The sequence below is a fragment of the Falco biarmicus genome, chromosome 10, assembly GCF_023638135.1.
Source record: "Falco biarmicus isolate bFalBia1 chromosome 10, bFalBia1.pri, whole genome shotgun sequence".
NCBI classification, from domain to species: domain Eukaryota; kingdom Metazoa; phylum Chordata; class Aves; order Falconiformes; family Falconidae; genus Falco; species Falco biarmicus.
This window is the reverse complement of record NC_079297.1, coordinates 9,315,600-9,337,173: the sequence shown is the minus strand read 5'-3', so window position 1 is coordinate 9,337,173 and position 21,574 is coordinate 9,315,600. Positions and strand designations below refer to the sequence as shown.

The 21,574-nt window shown below is 39.5% G+C and overlaps 1 long non-coding RNA gene across 2 annotated transcripts; it reads right to left on the bottom strand.

The window, feature by feature from the left end:
• Positions 1 to 1,668: 1,668 nt before the first annotated feature.
• Positions 1,669 to 13,944, bottom strand: LOC130156485 (uncharacterized). Of its 2 annotated transcripts, none has more exons than XR_008824440.1 (3): positions 13,692 to 13,944; positions 7,811 to 8,009; positions 1,669 to 3,047 (listed from the first exon to the last, which is right to left on the bottom strand). It is a non-coding gene; the product is annotated as an uncharacterized LOC130156485 (long non-coding RNA). The 2 variants fall into 2 exon arrangements; XR_008824439.1 differs by lacking the exon at positions 13,692 to 13,944 and adding an exon at positions 8,732 to 8,900.
• Between the last annotated feature and the right edge of the window lie 7,630 nt (positions 13,945 to 21,574).

Here is a 21,574-nt window from a genome sequence, read left to right as displayed (position 1 = left end):
AGGAGATGTGGTGTGGTGAGGGTTAAGGCAAATCTGCCTTCTTTCATTGTTCTATGTCACCATGTCAGTCATGATAGCTGACCTGCAGTGATGTAATATAATATGGACACTAAGGCTTTTAACAAATGTCACTTTGAAACAAAGCATGTGCTTTTAGAGAAAGTTGTTTGTTTTAACTGAACCCAAAATTAAGCATTTATCATCTTGTCTCCTGTAAAGCATATTGTTCTAGCTTGGAGAGAACTGAAACTGAACCATATGGTGAAAGTGGAAGAATTCAGAAAAATTTACTCTGTTTCCATCAAGTCTGTGCCTGTTTTTTCTAGCTTCAAGGGGAAAAAAAAAAAAGTAATTGCTATAGACAGGGTAAAGACGGTAGTTACTATTCCTAGTCCATTACACAAGAGTAGGTGCTTTCAAGTACTTGGAAACAAACATTGTACTAAAATTACTACTGGTTACTGGCAGAATTACTTGTAAATGTCTATATTCTAGGATGGAAATAGTATTTAGGGTTTTACAGAAAGTGTTCCTTAAGCTTTTTGTTCACAGATGTATCTTTGTTCTTATGTACACACATTTGCCAAGAATTTCCTAAGCAACTAATGATTATGCATGCTTCAATTTTGGGGTATTCGGCTTGTAAGTTCTCAAAGAACTTAACCTTTTATGAATGCTGATTCTTTGGCAGTGAGATATTGTAAAGGTTACCCCAAACTGATATTATTAGCATGCTTTCAATCTCCCCATTTATTTTGAGTTTACTCCCCCAAGTTGATTCTTCATGAGACTGTAGTGCTAGTTTCTACAAAAGCTGAAAAATATGATGTTAGTTTGGAACTGGATTTGTAAGTTTGGGGACAACTTACTATCTGTTTCTTGGGAATATTTTTTGTTTTCAGGATCAAAAAATTATTGTCAGGCTCCATTCACATTGATCACATTTATCTAAGCACTTTTTAAAATATCTGACTTCCTCAATACATTTAATTGATGTCTGCCCTACCAACAAGAGAACCTGAAGTATTGAAGTACTTGTGACAGATCTCAATTTGCAATCTGAGACAATTAAAACTAATGTGACTAATCCAGTTGTTATCACCAACAAACATCTCAGATATTTAAAGCGAGATCTTTTTCCAGTTGTTAGTTTGAATTTGGATCTTGTTGTTAACTGTCTATAGAGGGGGGAAAAAAGTCTTCTCTGTCTGGAAAGATCAATTTTTGCAAATTAATGCAATGTCCAACTTCAAAATAGACACGTCCAGTAAGATGATGCATTATTGTTCCTACATTTATTTGTACTTCACAGATGTAATTTGGCTTCCTTACATTAAAGCCAGAGATACAGAGAGCACTCCCAACAGAGTAGGGGAGTCTGCAGTGTGGCGAGTGCAACAGAGGCCACCCTTAGGGCCTTTCCCTGCTGATGGCTGTTTTCCTTACAGCCTCCTCGAAGCACTACGTGAGACAGATGGAGACCTTACACACCACCACTCCTAAAGGGGGCAAAATGGGACTGTGAGGCTTGCTTATCCTTGTCTGCTTGTGAGAGCTCGCAGAATGTGGGACTTCTATGGCATGTGGAAGACCCTGAACCATACACAGACAAACCAGGCTCTTCCCAGAAGAGTATGCAGGGAACACATAAAAAGATAGCTACATACATGTGTTTCATACATGTGTTTAATTTCACTTTTCCCAGTGTATATTACACCTCAGATGCTTCTCCACAAGACAGGTTTGGTAACTGTCTCCAGGGGACCATGTTTACAGCCTCACCATAACCCTGATTCACACGTGGTTATTGTTCAAGTGAGCTATGACCACACTTAGGTAAGAGAAGAGACTCTTTCTTTTCTTTTTTTTTTTCTTTTCTGTTGCATTTGGTAGAATATTTAACCTTCATTATCAGAACTAGTCCTGAGCTGTTTATGATTTAATATCCTGCCCACGAGGAGGTTTAGGCTTGGGCCAGATGATGAACACTATATAAAAGCTAATGTTGCTGCATTGTATAAAGAATCAGCTCAGGTGGGGAAGGGAAGGTGTGAAAAGGGAGGTGTTCACAATGAAATGGACTGCAAACAAGCTGCTGCAGAACCATATGCACAACCTGTTCTCATCAGTGGAATATTAAAGATGAAGCAGATAAAACAATCCTTGGTATTGAAAATAAGATTATTGCTTTCATGCATATGTATTGGCACTGCAGCCTTTTCCACAGATGGACACTATTAAAGGGAGTAATCAAATATCAACATGTGTTTCGTACAGAAAAAGACCCTAACCTAACTGGCTAGCAGGAAAATTTTTGTATTGATTTATTTTTATATCAGAAAGGTGACCGAGATTTTAAGCTTTTTCAGGCTGATACTGTGTGGTTGATCTGGTGGTGGTTACCGGGATCTCTATGTGATCCTCACCTCAAGTTCTAGTGTAACAAGTGTATAATACATGTTTTTTTAAGAAAAAGTATCATGCATGAACCTGATTTCACACAAGGTCTTGTCACCATTTCTAGTAGGTTTCAACATGCGCTAGGTTAATTTAGATGTCAGAAATTGAATTGCTTTTACTGTAATTAAATGGGTATACATTAGGATTACCTAAGCTGGATTTAGTAGAATCACAGAGAACAGAATAGATGCAATGCTGCAAATCTTCAGTGGTGTTTGTCCTCTCCAGGTGTGATAAATACTGCAGCTACTTACTGAACAACTTAGGATATGACATTTCTGAAACTGGTGCTGGACATAGCAGGGGGGAAAAGGACGCTGTACACAGATTTGCAATAGTCACATCAATCTTCCAGTGAGTGATTGCAGTCCTTTCCAGTTCTATTCAGACTGTACAGAGTAGACTCCTCCCCTGTCTTCCTGGCAGAAAAACAGACAAAATTGTCACTTCCCCAAGTTGCTTCCTCATGCAGCAGCTGAATCCCATCTCCGTCCAGCTCTCCTGTTATGGGCTTCACTTCCCCAGCGCCTTTGTGTCTTGTGAATTCTGTGTGACTCCCCATTCTTGACATAGCCTCTTCAGTAAATCTGAAAAAAAAAGTTGCTGCTGTTATTACACGAATTGAAAAGTACTTTCCCAGTATTATATATATTTTTAACGACTAGTTTGTCAAAGTTTGTTGCTTGAATTTCTGTTAAACTCTCTTTTCTTACATAGTCCTGCTGTTCTACTGCAGTTAATCTGTTTGTCTGTAATGTTAGGTTTGTTTTAACTTATACTGAGGCAGTTGATAAGATCCTGTGGATTACTGATCTACAACTGTGTATTACGAAGTACTTCTTGATCTTGCAAATTCACTAAATGTCAGCGCAGTGGTACCAATAAAATTGTACAATCTGCTTTCCTAACAGGGCAAGAATGAGTTGTTCTATCCAAAAATGACTGTCTGAAACAGATTTTCCATGAACCGTTCTGTCAGTGTGTGTGTGCGTGCGTGCATGTACACACATACAATCCCAGCATTCCTGGGACCTCATGGATTAAGTTCCCATAAGCACACATGATATAATTTCTTCCAGGACCAGATTCATGTGGTAATGTCATTGTTGCGCAACTGCTTTTCTCAGCTTAAAATAAAGACATTAAGTACTAGATAATCAAAAGTTTTCTTCCTTACCTCCCTTACTAATTTTTTCCAATGTGAAATTTAAAAGCCAAAAATAATGATTTTTAAAAGTTTTTAAAAATAAGTGATCTTCTGTATCAAAAGTACAGATATTGCCTTATATTAAAGAGAGTTTCGTTATCTCCCCTTCCCCACCCCCAAAACAGAAGTTGTTTCAACATCCTGGCTTATTCCTGGTTTCATACCAGCAATATGCTTTTTGGCATGTACTGTACATTACACTAACAACCCAGCCTGCCAACAATTTAATAGCTTTGCTATGCGATTATAGTTTTCAGGCCATACCCACTTTATTGACACAGTTTCCTTTTACTATTGCTTAATAACACTTCCCTCCTCTTTCTGCCACCCCTCCCCTCCCCACCCGCGCTCCCCACCACACCTTCCTCCCCGATGCCAGCAGAGGGCACTGGGACTTAGTTTCCCGGACGGTTCAGCCGCTAAAACTATTCAAGCAGTTGCACTTAGAGTTGTGTTCTTTTTTTTTTTTTTTTTTTTTTTTTTTCCTGTCGTCCCATTCATAGAAACCTGGAGACAAAAAAAAAACCCAAACAACCAAAAAAAAACCAACCAACCCAACAAACAAACAAAAAACCCAGCCCAAACCAAAACCCCAAACCTCCATGATCAAAATTTACACAGCGATCAGAGTGGGGAGAGCAGTGCCTGTGGGTGCTCGTGTGCCAGGGATGGGGATGTCACCGCAGGGGAAGACACTGGGGGTCATCATTTCGGTGAACTCCAAGTCATCTGTTTTCTTTAGCAGGATCTTTCTGATCATGGAGGGAGGCTAATGAAAGGGTCCTCCAAAATGTTTTCGGAACAGTTTCTTCACAGCGGTGCTCTGGGTAAATAATGCTCCTGCAGCCTCAGCGAAATGGTGGCTTATCCTCACCATAGTATGGCGCTGAGCACAGGACAACAGGGCGCACCTCCAAACCTCCCTGCTTCTTCCTCTGTTTACTCTTTGATTATTTTTTTCAGGATTTACAGATCAAACTGGATGATGTGTCCAGTAATCTCTGTTCAGGTTTCCTGTTAATCCTACCCTACTTCACAAAGAATAAGTCAATGTCACTCTATGGTTTAATTCTTATTATCAGGCTCAGGAGAGCTCCTGCTCAGCACTGTTCAGGGTATCACTGGAGCTGGGGTTTCATTTGGTACCTTTTCTGGGATCCCACCGATTAAAAGGTGATACGGGGCCTGTGACTGGAAGTGGGGCAGACAAAAGTGAAGAAGTGTCACTGAAGGGAAGAGGGGCGATGATAAAGGGGAAATGAGAGTGCTCTGACTTCTTCAGCTGCTGCCTTGCAAAAAGTAATGTACTTAAGGACAGAAAAAAATAATAATGTGCCTATGTATCTATGCACAGTGTGACATGAATGTTAAGCAAGCACCACAGAAGTGCTTTTAAATTAAAAAGAGAGAGGATAAATGAGAATAAGTGCCTTATGTATATGAAAAGACATATTCCCCACTCCATTCTCTCTTTGTCTTTCAAATGCAGAAGAAACAAAAAGGTCAAGAGAGATTTGGTCGACACCATAACACGGAAGTCACTTTTTGTGCTATTGTGAATGTGTTATTGTTCTTCTCTTGCTGCCTTGTTGTATTAAGAATGAAATAAAAACAATGCTAATGACAAGAGAGGGACAAAGCCTGTGCTGGGCCAGATGGCTGTTGGAGAGGAAACATGCTTACCTGTGTACTTTACCACATTGCTTTGAAGAAAAACTACGCTGTTTATTCTCACCATATCCTTCTCAGAAAGCAGCTTTCAATTTTCTGCTTGAGACCTATGAAATCTCTTACTGTAAACCTTTCCCTCCTAACACTGCCATCCAATTGGGAAAGCTGTTACCTAATAAACTGAAGCATGTCTGGTACAAAACATAAATAGGGTTAATGGCTGACAACTGCACACGGTTAAGCAAAGACAACTGATTTGTGATTTACATCTGTCACAAGTGTATATACAGTTGCACAGTTGGTTCTGTGCTTTCAGTTCAAATATAAGTCACATAACTGTATAAGTACTTTGTGAGATATATAATTGCCTAGTTATGTACGTAATTAATTAAATACCGTATGCAATCATAACTGCATGAGTAAAATGGGAGTGCAGTCATACCTGTCACAATAGGCTGAGCTTGGACAGACAGCTGAGTTATTAACGAGAAAGCCTTGCATATACTGGGACAACTGGAATCTTTAACTTGTCATCTATGTAACCTCAGCAGAATAGCCTCTGCGCAGTCGCTTTTAAAAGGAAACATTCTTACCCTGCAGTCTGCACCGGTCCAAAGGATTCATGGTCCCTGCCCTAAGCTGAAGCTGAGAAATAATTTGCCAGTACTTCCAGTATTATTTCTAGTGCAAATTCATATGGGTTTAAAAAGCACACTCAGCAGGACCAGTACAGAGTGTGCATTATCAGTCATGCCCTTTCAGCATAAAGGAAAAATTTTAATTTCCTACTTCCATTATAAATTATACATTTGTAAAGTATCTCCGTCTTTTTGTACAATAGTTCACACAATGGGGTTCTAGTTTGTGGCTGCAGCTCTTGGGAACTATGATATTTCCCGAGACTGAAAATGGTGAAACTCTTCTAAAACTGACTAATATGTATTTCAGTTTAATAACGGAAAAAAGTGTATTCTGAGCTCTCCTTCAAAGATTAAGGATGGTTCCTCTTCAACTTGGTGTCTGAAGTTCCCGGTATTCAGTGTCAGCTTTCTGGTTCAGGCAGATATGAGTCATGGATCCAGATCAAATTTTTGTGTAAATGAGGCAAATGTTCAGGTTCTTTAGTCGGTTCTGACAGGCACATCACTACGCTGAGATTTCTTTGGTGATAAGAACAAGTATTTAAGCCTGGTGGCTGAAGCAACTAGCAGTTTACCCCTTAATTGCAACTCGCAGGTTAAAACACAAGCTATTGCAAGGGGTCAGATACTTAGATAACAGGAAAAAACCCTAAATGTAATTTAAGGTCTTTATGTCTACAGCTTCTGTGTTTACATCCCTGGAAAGTTTAGTATATATTTCTGACTCTCCATGCATTTGAATCCTATGATGGGCAAAGGTCTAGTTACCAGAGCCAAAAGGATTTTTATTTCTGTTCTTTAACACAGTCTGGAAAGAGATGGAGAAAAAGTAATTTCTCAGTTTTGCCTGGCATAGGGAAGGGTGGGATTACCAGCTTAGGTTTTCCTGTTGCGTTTCTGTCAAGCAAATCAGTCGTGCCATTCCTGTAAATCAGTCATCCTCTTGAAAGGGAAGAGGTGGCACAGGCTGGAGTTCTGAGCTTTCAGGGTACGCAGGGAATATGGAGCAGTGCCCAGGATGGGTGTAGGCTCCCACTTCCACTGCAAGACGACGTGTACCCATGTGCAAGAGCCACAGATGCACGTGTTCACCCAGCTGAGGCTAAAGAGTTGCTGCCCCCTGCTCAGTCTGGGGGCAAGGGTGCTTATGGGATGGTCCTAAAGCCCTCTGCCGGCAAAAGGAGCCAAGTTGGCAGAAACCTCCTTGCATTTGTGTTCAAATTTATTGATTTCAGGCCAGATGAGCCAAAGGCAGCCATAAAAAGCAGCTTGCCAGCAAATTCTGAGATGGCAGCAATGAGCAGCTGAGTAGGGACGGAGATCTGCCTGTCGTTTGAAATTCAGTGATAAGCTACTTCCAGCTTTTCCTCCACAGGGAGGTATTGATTTATTATATAAAAGAGGGAGTGTCACCAGGGTCAATCTGGGCAACCAGCACAAATCTTGTTTATACGTTTCCCTCTCAGTGTCCATGTACCTGCACAGTACATGCAAATACAATAAAAGTTGTTATTAATAAGACATTAAGAAGCATAGTGAGGAAGGGCCTATTTTCAGATCGTTCTTTTTTGACCGTAACTCCACTATAGTGAATGAAAGCTTGAAATAAAAAGCACAATCAAATGCACATTGTACACTGATAGACAGTATATGGTCAAGTGTTTGTTTGCAGGGCTGTCAGAACTTGCTAGGAGTAAAAAAACAACCACACACACTACTTCACATCTGCCACTGCCTGACAAACTACATAGTGTTTCCTTGCTTCTAATAAAGATCACACAGCAGCTAATACTCTATCAAAGCTTAAAGACCAAATAAATACAGTGCTTACCTCCGAGGGCCTATGCCCTGGTTTTATTGGCATGCATAACAGAGGCAGTGTCGTGAGAGGCTTGTGAAATGCAACTTCCCACGTGCAGCAATGCTTTTTGAACATCTTGGTGCAGATTTTCTTAAGAGATATCTGTGTTCTTAGAAAGAGCATGTCTGTGCTCTGAGAAATCACTTATTTTAGGCTTGTCGATAAAACTCTGGAGAGAGAGAGGGAGAAAGAGTACTGAAAGAAGAACAATCTACCAAATACAGCTAAGAATATAGTTTATAGTTTGCAAGGTACGGAGTGCTTTATTGGAACTGAATGATCAATATTTTGCAGGATTATTTATTCTGTGAAGCAGGAACAGCAGTTCCTTCTTCAAAGCCTACCAAGTGACAATAGAATTGATCCAAAAACCCTAATTCTGGAACCTGATATGTCCAGGAAGATTTGGGGATCTATACCCAGCCTGTGTGCAGTGACTGATAACCTATCTGAAAGCTCCTGCCTGTTTGTGCAGAAGCCGTTGGTGCTATCTATGTCAGAGATAGTTATAGAAAGAGAAACTGCTGAATTTGTTTCCACACAGAAGATGTTTGAATATTAGTGTGCTTTAAAAGAAAAAAAGACTGACAGCATCTGGAGTAGGGCAAGTGCCATTTATCATGTCAGTGAGAGTCAGGTTTGGTTTTGGAATGAGCAGACTAGGTTGAATAAAATACTATTTTATTCTATATAGACTATACTAGGTTGAATAAAATGACCCAAACTGGAACTGCTGCAAGAGGCTCAAAACTTTCTTCTTCTTCATTCAAAATATTGCTTACTGCGGCTCACTTTATCATGAAATACTTAAATGCTTTAAACTTAGGCATTGGGTAATCTGTTTAGATAAAAAGTAATATTTTTTGGAATTAGATAAAATAAGCTACTTACAGATTTGATCACAGTCATCATCAATAATCTAATTTAACCCTTTTTTGATTTTAAATCACCTGATTCAAGTCTGTTTGTTCAGAATGATTCATCAAATAGCTTGTGCAAACAAACTGTGTCCTGTGATTTTTTCCGTAGACAGTCCAGGAGGAGGTTCATGTTGTTCAGTTTTTTGTCACATGGTTAGCCACAAGTCACATTCTGTTATTTCTGTTTCCTCTTTGATGACAGAAATAAGAGATGGCAGGTCTTGCAAATTATCTGCTCTATTATGCAAATAAAACCCCAGCTTTTGAGAATCACCCCAAGAACACTTTTCCTTCTGACTGTTCGACCCAATATGTGTTTTGCATTAGTACTCATGATGGAGCTGCTTTTCCTCAGTGTTCTGGAGAACAAAGATGCACAAATCTTTCTTTGCATATATACACCTTGCTTCATTTCTTTGGTAATGCTTTATGCATCTTTGGTTTAAAAGCTACATCAAAACTTTGAAGCTGGACGGTTGTTTATTTGATGTATTGACATGGGCCGCTGTCTTCATCTCCCTGTAGAAAGGCAGTTTGAGGATTTAATGTAAAGACTGTGCACCTACATGCTCAAGTGGCTATGTATTGCCACACCAGCACTAATTGCATGCACTAACATAATTTAAATTAGACATGCAACTGTTTGTGCAAAGGAACACAGGAACAGGCCTGTCAGACCGTACAAAAATAGTACCTTTCCATTGAGGTGGACGTGCTGTTATGGCCCCAGCATTATTGTCTGCTAGTAATTGAACCAAAAAAAGAAAAAGTAGGACAAATGAATGATGGTTGAGGAAGAGATTTAAAAGGATCCCACATTAGTTTCCTGTAGCCTACATAACGCTTCTTTTAATAATCTCAGCCCCATCATTTAACATGGGTTTAAATGAAAAGGAAAGACCACAAGATAAGATCACATAAAAAACAGAAGTCGCTAAACTAACTCTGTGTCTGCTAATAAAAGACTTTTTTTATAAAGGTATGTTTAGTAAGAAAATACTTGAGAAAATAAGTGAATGTTCAGGCAGTCTGTCAGCAAACTCACAGGCATTTGACAAAATCGTAGTTCACTTTCAGTTACCTTTGGAGATTAAGGGGGTTTAAGGGGTAGGGAGGAGACATGCACATAAAGCAAAACCCATCATACAGAATAGATGTCAGGTTATAAGAATAATATACATTCAATTCCTGTTTTAAAAACCTATAAATTACCAAACAGTGAAAAAGGGCAGGCAGTGTAGCGTGTACTCTGTGTCACTTACTCAGCAGCAAGGGGTGTTTCTGGAGATGGCGGAGTCTGGTTTAACCTGCAAATTGGATAATTCACCCACAGGAAATCAGGAGCTGATTATACGCAGAACTCTTGGAGTTAAAGTGCTTTATGAAATCACATCAATGTAACCAGAATTCTGTTCAGGTCAGAACCAGAAAGGTTTGACAAGGTTACATTTAAACTAATTTTAGGAGAAAAACATGGTATTTGGTTTTGTCTATTTATGCTATAGTTTAGACTACAGTGCTATCTATTCTAAAAAGAAAAACACAGGAGTTTTCAAGTTTAAAAATGTGAGACTTTTTAACATTTGGAATAAATCCAGTAATTCAGTATCTCTCAACCCAAAGCCAAGTCAAACTTTCTGCAGAACTGTAGTTTTATTTTCTAGTTTGAGGTGTATCTGGGAAGTGGGGGAGGGGTAAATGAACTTTGTTATAATTAGATTAGAACAGAACCACTTAAAACTACAGTGTATGACATAAATGTTCCTAATATTTAGGCGAATTTGCTAGTACACAGCAGTATTATTTGCACAAATCCATGCCTGTTAAATGGCCATGTTCAACACCGTTATAGTAGGGTGGGCTTTCCTGGAAGTGCACCAGGAGTAACTCTGTCCAAGTAAGACAATGAGAATGACCACTGTCTGTTTCCAAATTCCCATTTGCTTTCAGATGAAAGTGAATTTCATAATTACAAAATTAGTCATGGGTAATTGCCAGCTGCAGTTATTTTGGATGAAGAAAGAGGATTTCTGTTGTTACAGCTTTTCGTTTTGTGGAGCCTGTTTGGAACAGTTGCCTTCATTTTTGTCATTCAAACAGAGAGAGTTACCTGAAGTATATAAACCTCACAAATGATCGCAACAAACTTCACTGCTTATGTGAGGCTTTGATGACTAGGAGGGACTTATACAACATAAATATAATAAAACTATGCTGGAAAACTTCAATTTTGTGACATACACGTAGACTCTGAGTGTCAATCAGTATAGGCCTGAGTTCATCTTCATTCAATACCATGATTTTAAACAGCAGCTTTTACTGGGCAGACTGTATGTGCAATTTTAAAATTGCTATTTTAAAATAAAAAATGAAAGAAGATTGTGCAAATGGTCCACTTCCCTGTAATTTCAGGATTCTTTTGTGCTATGGCCCTATGAGGTTACTTATATGAGAAAATCAACTATTAGAAAACCTGTATTTAATAATTTTCCTGGAATAACTCTTCTTTTGGATTAAGGAGCTTTATTCAGAGGTCAGTATGTGGGCACCACTGCACAGAAGGAGTGTCTGTGGTGGACTTCATGGAGCATTTGTCATCTCATTTCTGTTTCAGAATCAAAGTTCTTCTGGGATAAGATCTGGTGGTATGTTTGGCTTTTCTTTTTTCTTTACTTTGTTTTAGTCCGTGGTTGCACTTTCAGAGTAGAAGAAACTATCAGTATTATGGTTGTCTCCTAGTGGAGAGACTTATTGAGGGAGGTAGTTTTGCAGCATGGCCTAAAGATGCTCAGACTCTGGATTTGCCTGATCTCTTCATTGAAGACCGCTGCGTAGCCAGCTCCCCTTGACAGAGAAAGCTTTGTCTCTGACTCTCATGTGCTTCATCCTGAGCTTTGTGATCTGCATTTTCCCAGCGGGGCACAGCTGTCACGGTGACTCATAGACTGAAAATCACGCTTTGATGTAGCTGTGTCTCTAACCATGTAGTATGTTCTCCAGTTCCTTGTCCAGTCTAGTTTTAAGTGATTCAAACACCACTCCTGTTAGCAAAATATTCCATAGTCTAGGAGACTGTGTTGGTATTCAGTCTAATTTCATTTCAGCCCACACTGTTTCATGACAGTCTTTAATGTTTACACACGTTAAATATTTTAGGCTGTTATCATATCCTCCCTTAGTCATAATTTTAGCAAATTACATGCATTCAACCTTTCTGCCATCATCTTTTTTCTTTCTTCTTTTTTTTTTTTTAAATAATTTACCCAAAAGCCTAGTTATTTTTCTGTTCCCTGAGTTGCCAATAGAACCCTATAAACTGATGGATATTGTGGGGGGAGAAGGGGGAATTTTTTAAAATCAAAGTGAGTTCATACAGCAACATTAAAATATAGTCAGCAATATAATAAACTTTTTTTAATTGAAAGGAGTAAGGGATTTTTTTAGATAGAAGGCTCTCTGTAAAGATTACAACAGTTGTGCAAATTAAGTCTGTTTTGTTGTTTGTTTGTTTGTTTGTTTTCTAATGATCCCCTCCCTGTCAGTTCAGAGTTCCTTTGACTGGTTAGATTTGTATGATTCTAAAATTGGTGACTTATGCTCTTTTTCCAGGGTCTTCAATAGTGATTTAATTTAACACATTTATGATTTATGTGAAATTATTCATTATGCAGTTGACCTTATTTGAGACAACAAATTGCCCCTTTCAAACAATTGACTGGCTTTTGGAGTGTAGTTAAGGCTGAAAGAGGAATAAGCAGATGATACAGAAGAGACTGCTTGGAATTTTAAACTGATATTAGGATGGTCTTTGAGTAGGCAGGGAGGCTGGTGCAGACTGCCCTGCATTTCCTCCGTGTCTGGAACATTAAGTGTTCAAGTGCAGTAATGGCACTTCCTGTCAGTGGGAATTGTTTAACAGCTGATCACTTCATAAAGTGGAAGGGCAGGGGAAGGGACTGAAATAGCCAGGAATAGGAAATTCCTGTAGAATAGAGAATAGAGAAGCAAAACCCTAAAAGGCCTCAAAAGCAAGTAATTGAGGAAGATGGAGCTGCAGTAGCTGGAGGGAGTGGCTTCTCTCACTTTTCAATTAGTTCAGTTTGCTCGACTCTCACTGGTGGGAGTGATACGATCACGAATGTAGACAGAGCGATGCAGAGTCCCACTCTGCAGTTACACATCACGTGTCCAACAACAAAAAAAAAAAAAGTGATGCATTCTTTCTCCCCACAAAGTCTGCCTATTTTTTTTCCCCTTCTCTTTTTCAAACATCTAATTGTCAATTAAAAATTGCAGTATTTATTAAAATGGTTGGGGAAATGCTATTTTCCAGTGGGATATGAGAAGAAAACTTTACAAGCTGGGGGAGGGGAGTAACAACAAAGCACTTATTCTTCCCTTTCCCCTCCCCCAGTAGAGGGAGGAAGCAGAGGAGTGGTAGTAGAAGTAGGAAGAAGAAAGGAATTAAAAAATAAAGAAAACTTGAAAGTGGAGTAAGGAAAGGAATTTAAAGGAGAACTGTACACTTTTTAGCAAATCTTTGGAAAGATGGCTAAATTCTGTGAGATAATGAAAACTCTGGGTTTAGCAATACATTCCTTTAATTTTAAGCATATGCATTGTCTTGCTGATACCAGTTTAGTTACTCCTATTTATTCCAACTGAAGGTGTGGCCTAAAGGTTTAGGATAAAACACAGATGAGAATATTTGTGTAACATCCTCACTGTTCGTATATTAGGGGAGAGGTAAGTAACTTGGACAGTTTCACTCAAGAGGTTTCATAACCTTTAAGCTGGGTGTGTGCTGATTCAGATGGTAAAAGCAGTATTCAAAATGAGTTAAGCTTTGTGTGTTGCATGCTATTTTCTGAGGATTAGTCCAACCACCTGTTACTAAAACATGAAACTCAGTCAGAAAAATAATTACATACCTTTCCAGATGCACACAGAAAGGCGCACCTTGGGTGAAATAATTGCAGAGCCAAGAAAATTTTCATCGGGAACACATCAGCTTTTGTCTTTAAACATGAAACATTTCCAACAGCTCTCACTGTATGCCAGCATTGCATTTCTGTGATTTTTGTACTCTGACTTCATGCACACACATGTGCGCACACACACGTGCATGCACACACTCAGACAAAATCTACTGCTCGCTGAATCTCCTGTTCGATCAGAGTTGCACTGTTCAGACTGCAGATAAGCAAAGATAAGCAAAGTATACGTTACATGCTTTAAAGCATGTGCTTTTCCAGTTGTAGATGTATGCACAACACAGGCAAAGGATAGAGAATATTGACCAGTGTGCTGACCTGGGGGAGAATCTTTCCTGACCAATTTTCCTCGAACTGTGGTTTCAAATACCAAGATCTTGGTTTGTTTTATTTTGTTTTAACTACTGTTGAGTACCGCTGGCTTGAAAAGTTTCCATTTTGCAAGGATTTTCTTTCTTTTTTTTGTTTGCTTGCTTGTTTTTCAACTTGCTCTGGGTCCTGGGACGATGAAGTTTTAGAAATGTGCTGCAAGCCGCGCCCCCCCCCCCGGGCTCCACAGCCCGCCAGGGAATTGACAAGAACAGCGGCAGAGCGGAAAAGGAAGCCAGCCTGGCCCAGCAGCTGCCCTGGCCTGCTTGGCTGGGCTGGACCCTGCCCCAGCCTCGGTGGCTGCTCATCAAAACCCAGGATGTTTTAAATAACATGTTTCAGCCTTAGCAAATTGTGATTATCCAACAAACCCTCGCTTTGTCAGAAAGTTTCTGACCAGCTTTACTTTGGAGTAACTTGCTCCATCTGACCCAAGGGAGTAAAAGCCTCAGCTTTCTTGGGGTAGAGGGTATATAAATAACTGATAATGCATGCCCAAAGTTCTCCCACTGGGATTAATAATAGTACATAAATATTTATGACAAAAGTGAGTTGTCCTTGAATTGGATCTGGAGACACCATTCAGTTTTGAATGGAATTGAACCTGCTTCTACCAGATTTGTATTTGGGCCTGAATTTCCGTTTTGGGAACTATTAAAGCAGAGGCTGTTTGGCCCCTTATGAATGCAGCTCAGTAACAGCACTTCTGAAAACTAAAACTGGAAAAGTTCCTCATTCCTTGTTCCTCATTATAGGGCAGAACACTTAGTTTCTGACAATGACCTGTACAAGCGTAACTGCCTGTTTACTAGCCGTGTTGGAAAACAGCTTTAGACCCTTTGTTCATTTGCTTAGCAGCTGTAACAATAGATAGGTGTGTGAGAAAGCAGCAGCTACTCTTTCTTCCTCATTCACTCGCTGCGCTAGCACTGCATCAGCTATGCAGAAGACAACAGTTTGCAACACCAAGTTGCTACTGGCTGTGTGGCGTCAGTTTTGCTTTTTTCTATTTCCTTAACAGAGAGGGTTTGGGTTAAAAGAGGAAACAAAAATGTGCACCCATTCCTATCTGAAAACCAGACCTTAGCTCCCGGTGGTTCTTTTCTTTTCCTTTCAAAACACAAGCAAGATTAAAAATAAAGAAGTGTCAGTGTGCTAATGTTTCAGTTTCTAATCAGTTCACAAATGGCAGGAAATTAACCGGCTTTTCATGAACATCTGTTCCACTTCTGGCTTGAAAGGTTGGAGGCAAATGCTATCTGTCAAATTTAATAGTGAGCATCAGTAATAAATATACTTTTCATTTTTCACATGCACACCCTCCCCCTTTTCTCTATTACCCATTCAAAATAATACATTGTAGCCACATGCATTGTTTTCTTCTCTTGTATTTGGGGGGGGGGGGGGGCATAATATATGCTGTTAATTAAAAGGACGATGAACTGCCTCAGAATAAAGATCAGGAAAAAGGTTGTGATTACGGTACTGCAGTGCTGTACACCTGCTGGATGTGTTTTCAGCGAGTACGGCAACGCTCATCCCGAGTCCTTCTTGGGTGAAATTTTCTTTTTTGAAAACTCCATAATGGCTTAGGAAGCAAAGTCTGTTTTCACTAGTATTATTTATTTTTAAGTGACTTGAGAAACTAAAGGTCTTGTTGCTGTAGCAACAGTCTCTATGGGAATGTCACATCAAAGTAACTTTATTTAATTCACCTTTTTGTGCCTAGTGTTCTCATGCAGGCAGGTTCCTCAGGCTAAAGTAAGAGTACTCCACAGGAGAGGTGTAACTAGTTTTGCAGTGAGCTTATTTTTTTAAGGTTGATAGGAATTAATGAATAACCAGCCACTCTAGTTGTTAGTTTGTCCCCCAGGAGACACTTTGCTACCACTGTGTTGCCTCACACTGGGAGTGGAATGCCTCCACATTATGCTTTTTTCATTGCTGTTGGTACTGTGTGCTACATGTCTCTTCATTTAAAAAATTGACAGGCATTCCGGATTTCTTGTTCACTACTACAAGGTCATAGGGAATTCACAAGCCCAGAATCATACAGTTTGTAACAGCTGTGCTCTTCTTGGTTCCCTGCAGAAACGGGACTTGAAATTCTTGCCTGAAGGGATATTATGATATCTACATTATACTCTCATGACAGTGTTTATTCCTAAAGTTGATTTCAGTACCAACTCAGTTGCTCTGGAGAACAGAGAAGCTAAGTAAAATCTCAAGCAATGCATGGCATAGGCCGCTGGATTTTGAGCAGTCCATAGCTGAAATAGAGAATGACAGCCCAGATAATGCAACAAATGGCCTCAAAAGCACCAAAAGCTTCCCAGATTCCCTCATGGGGTCCAAAGAGGGGGACATTAATCAGGACAGACAGAGGAATCTGTAACCAAACAGGTTTGGCCATTACACAAGAATACCATGCAAACATGAAACTAGAGGAAAAGATCTTTATCAGCACCTAGCATGCAAAAACATACAGAAGGGAAACTCAAACAGTATTATGTGCTGCGGTACTATGATACAACTGCAGACGGATGTGTTAGCTTGTTTTGCCTCATTACTGGCAGTAATTACTGGCACCACATTGAACATTCAGTAAAAGTACTTGCCTTGGTCTGCTTGCTCAGCATCAGAACTGCTTTTCCCACTACTCTGATTGCTTAACTTGAAGTAAGACTAGGGCATTACTGGGCAAACAGGCCAAATTGAATCAAAGGAATTCAGAATTAATAAATTTACTTTAAGAAGAATTATAAGGTTTTAGGAAAAGTGATACATGCTGTCTTTAATCATACAGTGGAGTTGATGCTAATCTACAGTGCCATAAGGAGAGCTCAGACAAGGGGAGAAGGTTGTTTTGGTACTTAAAGGTGAAGCAGCTCCCTTAAATTACCTATATAGCTGATGTTTCTTTCTGTTCCTGCCCCAGTGAGAGGCACATTGTGCTGATATTATCCATGACAGTGTTTTCTTGATTTGCCTATTGCCTTTTTGAACACCACTTTACTTAGCTCTTGCTTCTCGTTAGTATCACCCAATGAGAGCATGGCTGACAGTGGAGTTGGTGTGCCAAAGGAGAAAAGTTTGATTATTACTTCCACCCACCTAAATCCAATGCAGGAGGCTAACCACTGTGTTTGTAACAGGGGCTTGTCCAGCTGAGGAAAATTCATAAGGAAATGCTGAGGTGGAAAGGAATGCCACTGGCAAAAGGCACTCCAAAATGATGGTCACTGCTGTAGCTTTTCTCCCCTTGGTACCAAAAGGCCAATGGGACTACAGAGCACCAGGCTTATCCCATCATTATGGCCATATTCTCATGACTTAGCACTGCTCATTGCCCTCAATACTGCCTGACAGAAGTTTAAAAAGAGTGTAAGTCATTTACTGTCATTCTTCACTAAATTCCCAAAGCTTCCTACAAAGCTGGGGAAGAATTGTCCTTGTCTGACACATGGGAAACTGAAGTGGAGCAGATGTGCTGAGGGATGGGGACTTGCTCACACCACCATGAACAGCAGGCTGTAACTAGGAGTCAGGTTTCCTCAATTCATCGAACAGTAAGTGCCAGGTTCACATTGTTCCTTCCTTAAAAAAATTAAAAACTATGTACTGCATGTTGATGACTTACATATCCTTATTCAAACAGATGCACAAATCTGGTTTAATGAAAGGAAAAGTAATATTGCCTATTAATGAACTCTGAATAATTATATTACACTCTAAGCATTGAGTACAACAGTTCTCACTAGGGGGGGGAAATCATTGGGCAAGAAAAATAATTGTCTCACTAGCGATTACCATTAGAGTATTAAAGAAACTGATGTACTTATCATTAAGTAGTCTCTCTGGAAGCTTTTGTTTCCTAATAAAGTGCTCATCTCATGAAGTATCATCAGGAGTACAGTAATTTGATTCTGATTGTGAGCCTTTACCTGCTTACTAGAGAATTGCTTGTAAATATTAATAATGGATTTCCACCATGGGAAAAGAAGGTACAACTGACATTCTCAAATATGAAAAATCATTAAGGCCCACCTACCCTCCTTATCCTCTGTCATGTATGTCTTCATGGCATCAAAAGCACATGAGACCCCAGTGACAAATTATATATTGTGAAGAAGCTCTAATTTTTCTTCAGCCTCTGGTTGCACCACACTATTTGATTATTCCAGCACTGGGAGTGAAATTCACCCCTGTGCTACAGGGTGCGTAGGGTTGTCAGTGGGATTTGGCTTGGGGATTGATTTGCAGGAGCTCTTTCCAGGTTGCCTTGCACTCTGTTAAGAATGGCAAATGAAATGCTTTAAAAGAGAAGGTAGGAGAAGGGCACAGGTAGACAGTACAGAATTCCCTGTTCTGGGACCAGTGTTCAGAGGGTGTTCCAATACACCATTTTTTCTTGAGATTGCACAGTTTAGCCCTCTGAAATTGTGCTTTTTTGTTTACTTTTGCTTACCAAGATGAAGTATCTTTCTCTGCAGTCTAGTGTTTGCATTGGTGATTCTTTTCACCTACTCATTACCTTTAGTTTTTTTACTTGCAAGTGGAAAATCTTCCAGCACGCTATATAATATCACCACAATCTCCCTGGTATATTGGTGGACGGGGGAAAACCCCACTAATAAATAGTTTGGTTTTCAGTTTTGCTTTGGCCAAAAATACAACAACAGTTTCCACCATTACACTACCATTTCAGAAATCTTAAGTGCTTCAAGACAGAGAACAAATACATTTATGCATCTTAAAATGCTAGTAGGTTTCTACAGCCATGCTCCAAAACAGCAAGGCGCTTGTTCCACTTTCTAAACATATCACAGTCTCCTATGTAAGTTTAGAAACTCAGTCTCTGTAAATTTGCTCTTGAGTTTCTGATATGCCCCAGCACAACCTGTTAGTTCTTGAAAAAACACCACAAAAATAGCATTAATCTTGTAGTTTCATTTTTAAATACAGAAGATTGTAAATCTGCAGAATGAGGTGTGAATACCCTGAGAGGAAATCTCATAAGGAGAATGAAAGATATATTTTTTTGGATACGAAGTGTTCTCAATATACCAAGTTTTTTTCTAAAAGGCAGGCGACACATCCCCTGCCTCTGCGCACCTCTGCTGCCCTTTGGCTATCCAGGTCTTGTGGCTGTCATTTTCTTTAGACACTGCCTAACACTTAGGCATTAATATGATCAGCACTTCACAACAGAAGCCCTTTATCCCTGCCATTAATCATTTTGCTAAGTTACTTTACTGCAGTTGGTGGCAATAAATGTGGAATAAGATGCTACATTTGTCCCTAAATTATCTCAGTTTATCATGTCATATTGTAGGGTCAGAGTCTACTGGTCTGTCTTGTACTGGACTGAGCATGGCCTTGTGACGCTCTCAATGCCTATCTTGTGCTTTATTTGAAAAGCCTTACCTGAGAACTCATGGAACAGCAATCAGAGACACACTCTGATGATGGTGGTTATTACGCTGTCAGCTATTTAAAAAGCTCTGTACAGAAAAAAAGCTTATGGAAAAATAGGCAACAACATGGATATTTGTCTGGTTTTGTTTTCTAACGAGAGTTCCAGAAATTTTTTAATACGTCTTTTCGGTAGATTTTATTTCCCCATCTCTTACATGTGTCTTTTGCATAATATTAACGCTAACCTTTGAGTCACCCACATCCTGGTATGCATCACCACATTTTCTGTATGAAACAGAAGAGGATCTTTATGTATTATCAGACACACAAAAAGTAATAATTTGTATTTTTCTCCTCTTCCCTTCTGAAAAGTGGGGTGAGATACCTGTACTGGAAGCCTTACAGAAACTTTTCTGAAAAAGTATTGTCTATGGAACATGGCATGCTCTTCAGTCCATTTAGTTTGTCCGCTGTTCAGATACAACAGTTCTTTAAAAAAATGTTGTATTTCTCCTATTTCTTCATTTTCTTCCTCACTGTAACTGCTATGGAAGCCAAAACAACCTCTGTTGTGCTGTATTCCTCCCCACCCCTTGCCCCACATTACTGTTGCAAATTTCTGCTATCTTTCAAGTTGTCATGCTTTTCATGATTTTTGTACCATGTCATGAAGCTCTTTGTATTTAATTTAAAGCAAGCCTGCCGGGGATGAGACATCTTTTTTATTCCTTGGTTTGTTTTTTTGTGCCTGTGTGTTGTTTATGTATGTTTCTAGTATTACAGAGCTAAAAGGAAAACTTAAAAACATGAAGCCAGGATATACAATACACTCAAGAGTGTGATATATTTTTCCCACACTGTGGAACTTGATCAGCTCTGGGTTTTTTCAAGCATCGCAGAAGTTTAGATGTCTACTCCCCCTCATCTCAGTTGGAAGATCAGTTTGTCTGGGAATACTGGCAATAGTTCATTTATTTAGAGTTCATTTTCCTGAATCTTGACCTATAAGCTTTCTCCAGTTTGGACTACTTTAGGCTAAGATAACAAAGTTGTTTAAGCATTGGAGCAGTAGAAACTAAATCTACATTTACACCAGAGTGAAAGAAGAATAGTAGTATAGTATATATTAGCTGTTGCTGGGTTTAATTCAGGTAACACAGGTAAGCTATAGCAATGTGAAGAATCAGCAGGAAGAAAAAGTACTCTACCTGTATTCAGGATACTCTAAAGCATTGCTCTTTCTCCTTTACACACTGAAACCTCTTTCAACCATGTCCATCAAACTCGTTTCCAGCTGGAACCCCTAGACCCAAGGAAAGAGTCAGGTAAGGCCAGGAGGATGTCAAGTGCCAACCATGGGTTCTGCCCAGATGAGCTCAGTGGAGGCTTGCCTAACCATCACAGCATACAGGCGGGGAAGCAGACGGAAAGATAAATGCCTAGGTAGCTTTTGAGGATCTATGTCGAAGTTTTCCATCTGTAAAATGGAGATAGTGGCACTTACTGACATTAACACACTTAGGCAGAAAAGGTGTAAAAGTCCTTTATGGAAGTCTGTGCTTGTGTAATTACAGCTACTCTAGACATCTCTAAAAAGCTTTAAAGAAAAAGTTTTAAAGGCTTATAAAAATGAAGCTAGTAAACAGGAGGATTCTACAAAATGTTACAACCCACCACGGAATTTCAAAAATTTCATTTTATCCAGAAAACAAACAAAACAGGGAGTGGAGTATAAAGAACACGGTTTTTATCACCACAGTCCTCATTTATGTGAAGGGGGAGGTTTACAGCAAAAACAAACCCTAGTCCCTTTATACTCACAAATTAGCACCTTAAACTCTCATTTGTAAACCTTTTAATGTTTTGGAAAAGGGTGTTCCAGTAGTGTTTTCATACTAAATTCTGTGTCTGCCCACAAAACAGATATGCATTCAGTCCAAGCCCATGAAAGGCAATCACAAAAAGAGCACCCAAGATAGTTAAATGAAGTAATTCTGTCTGGAGCTGGGAGAAATCCCTTGGGTGTTGCAGCT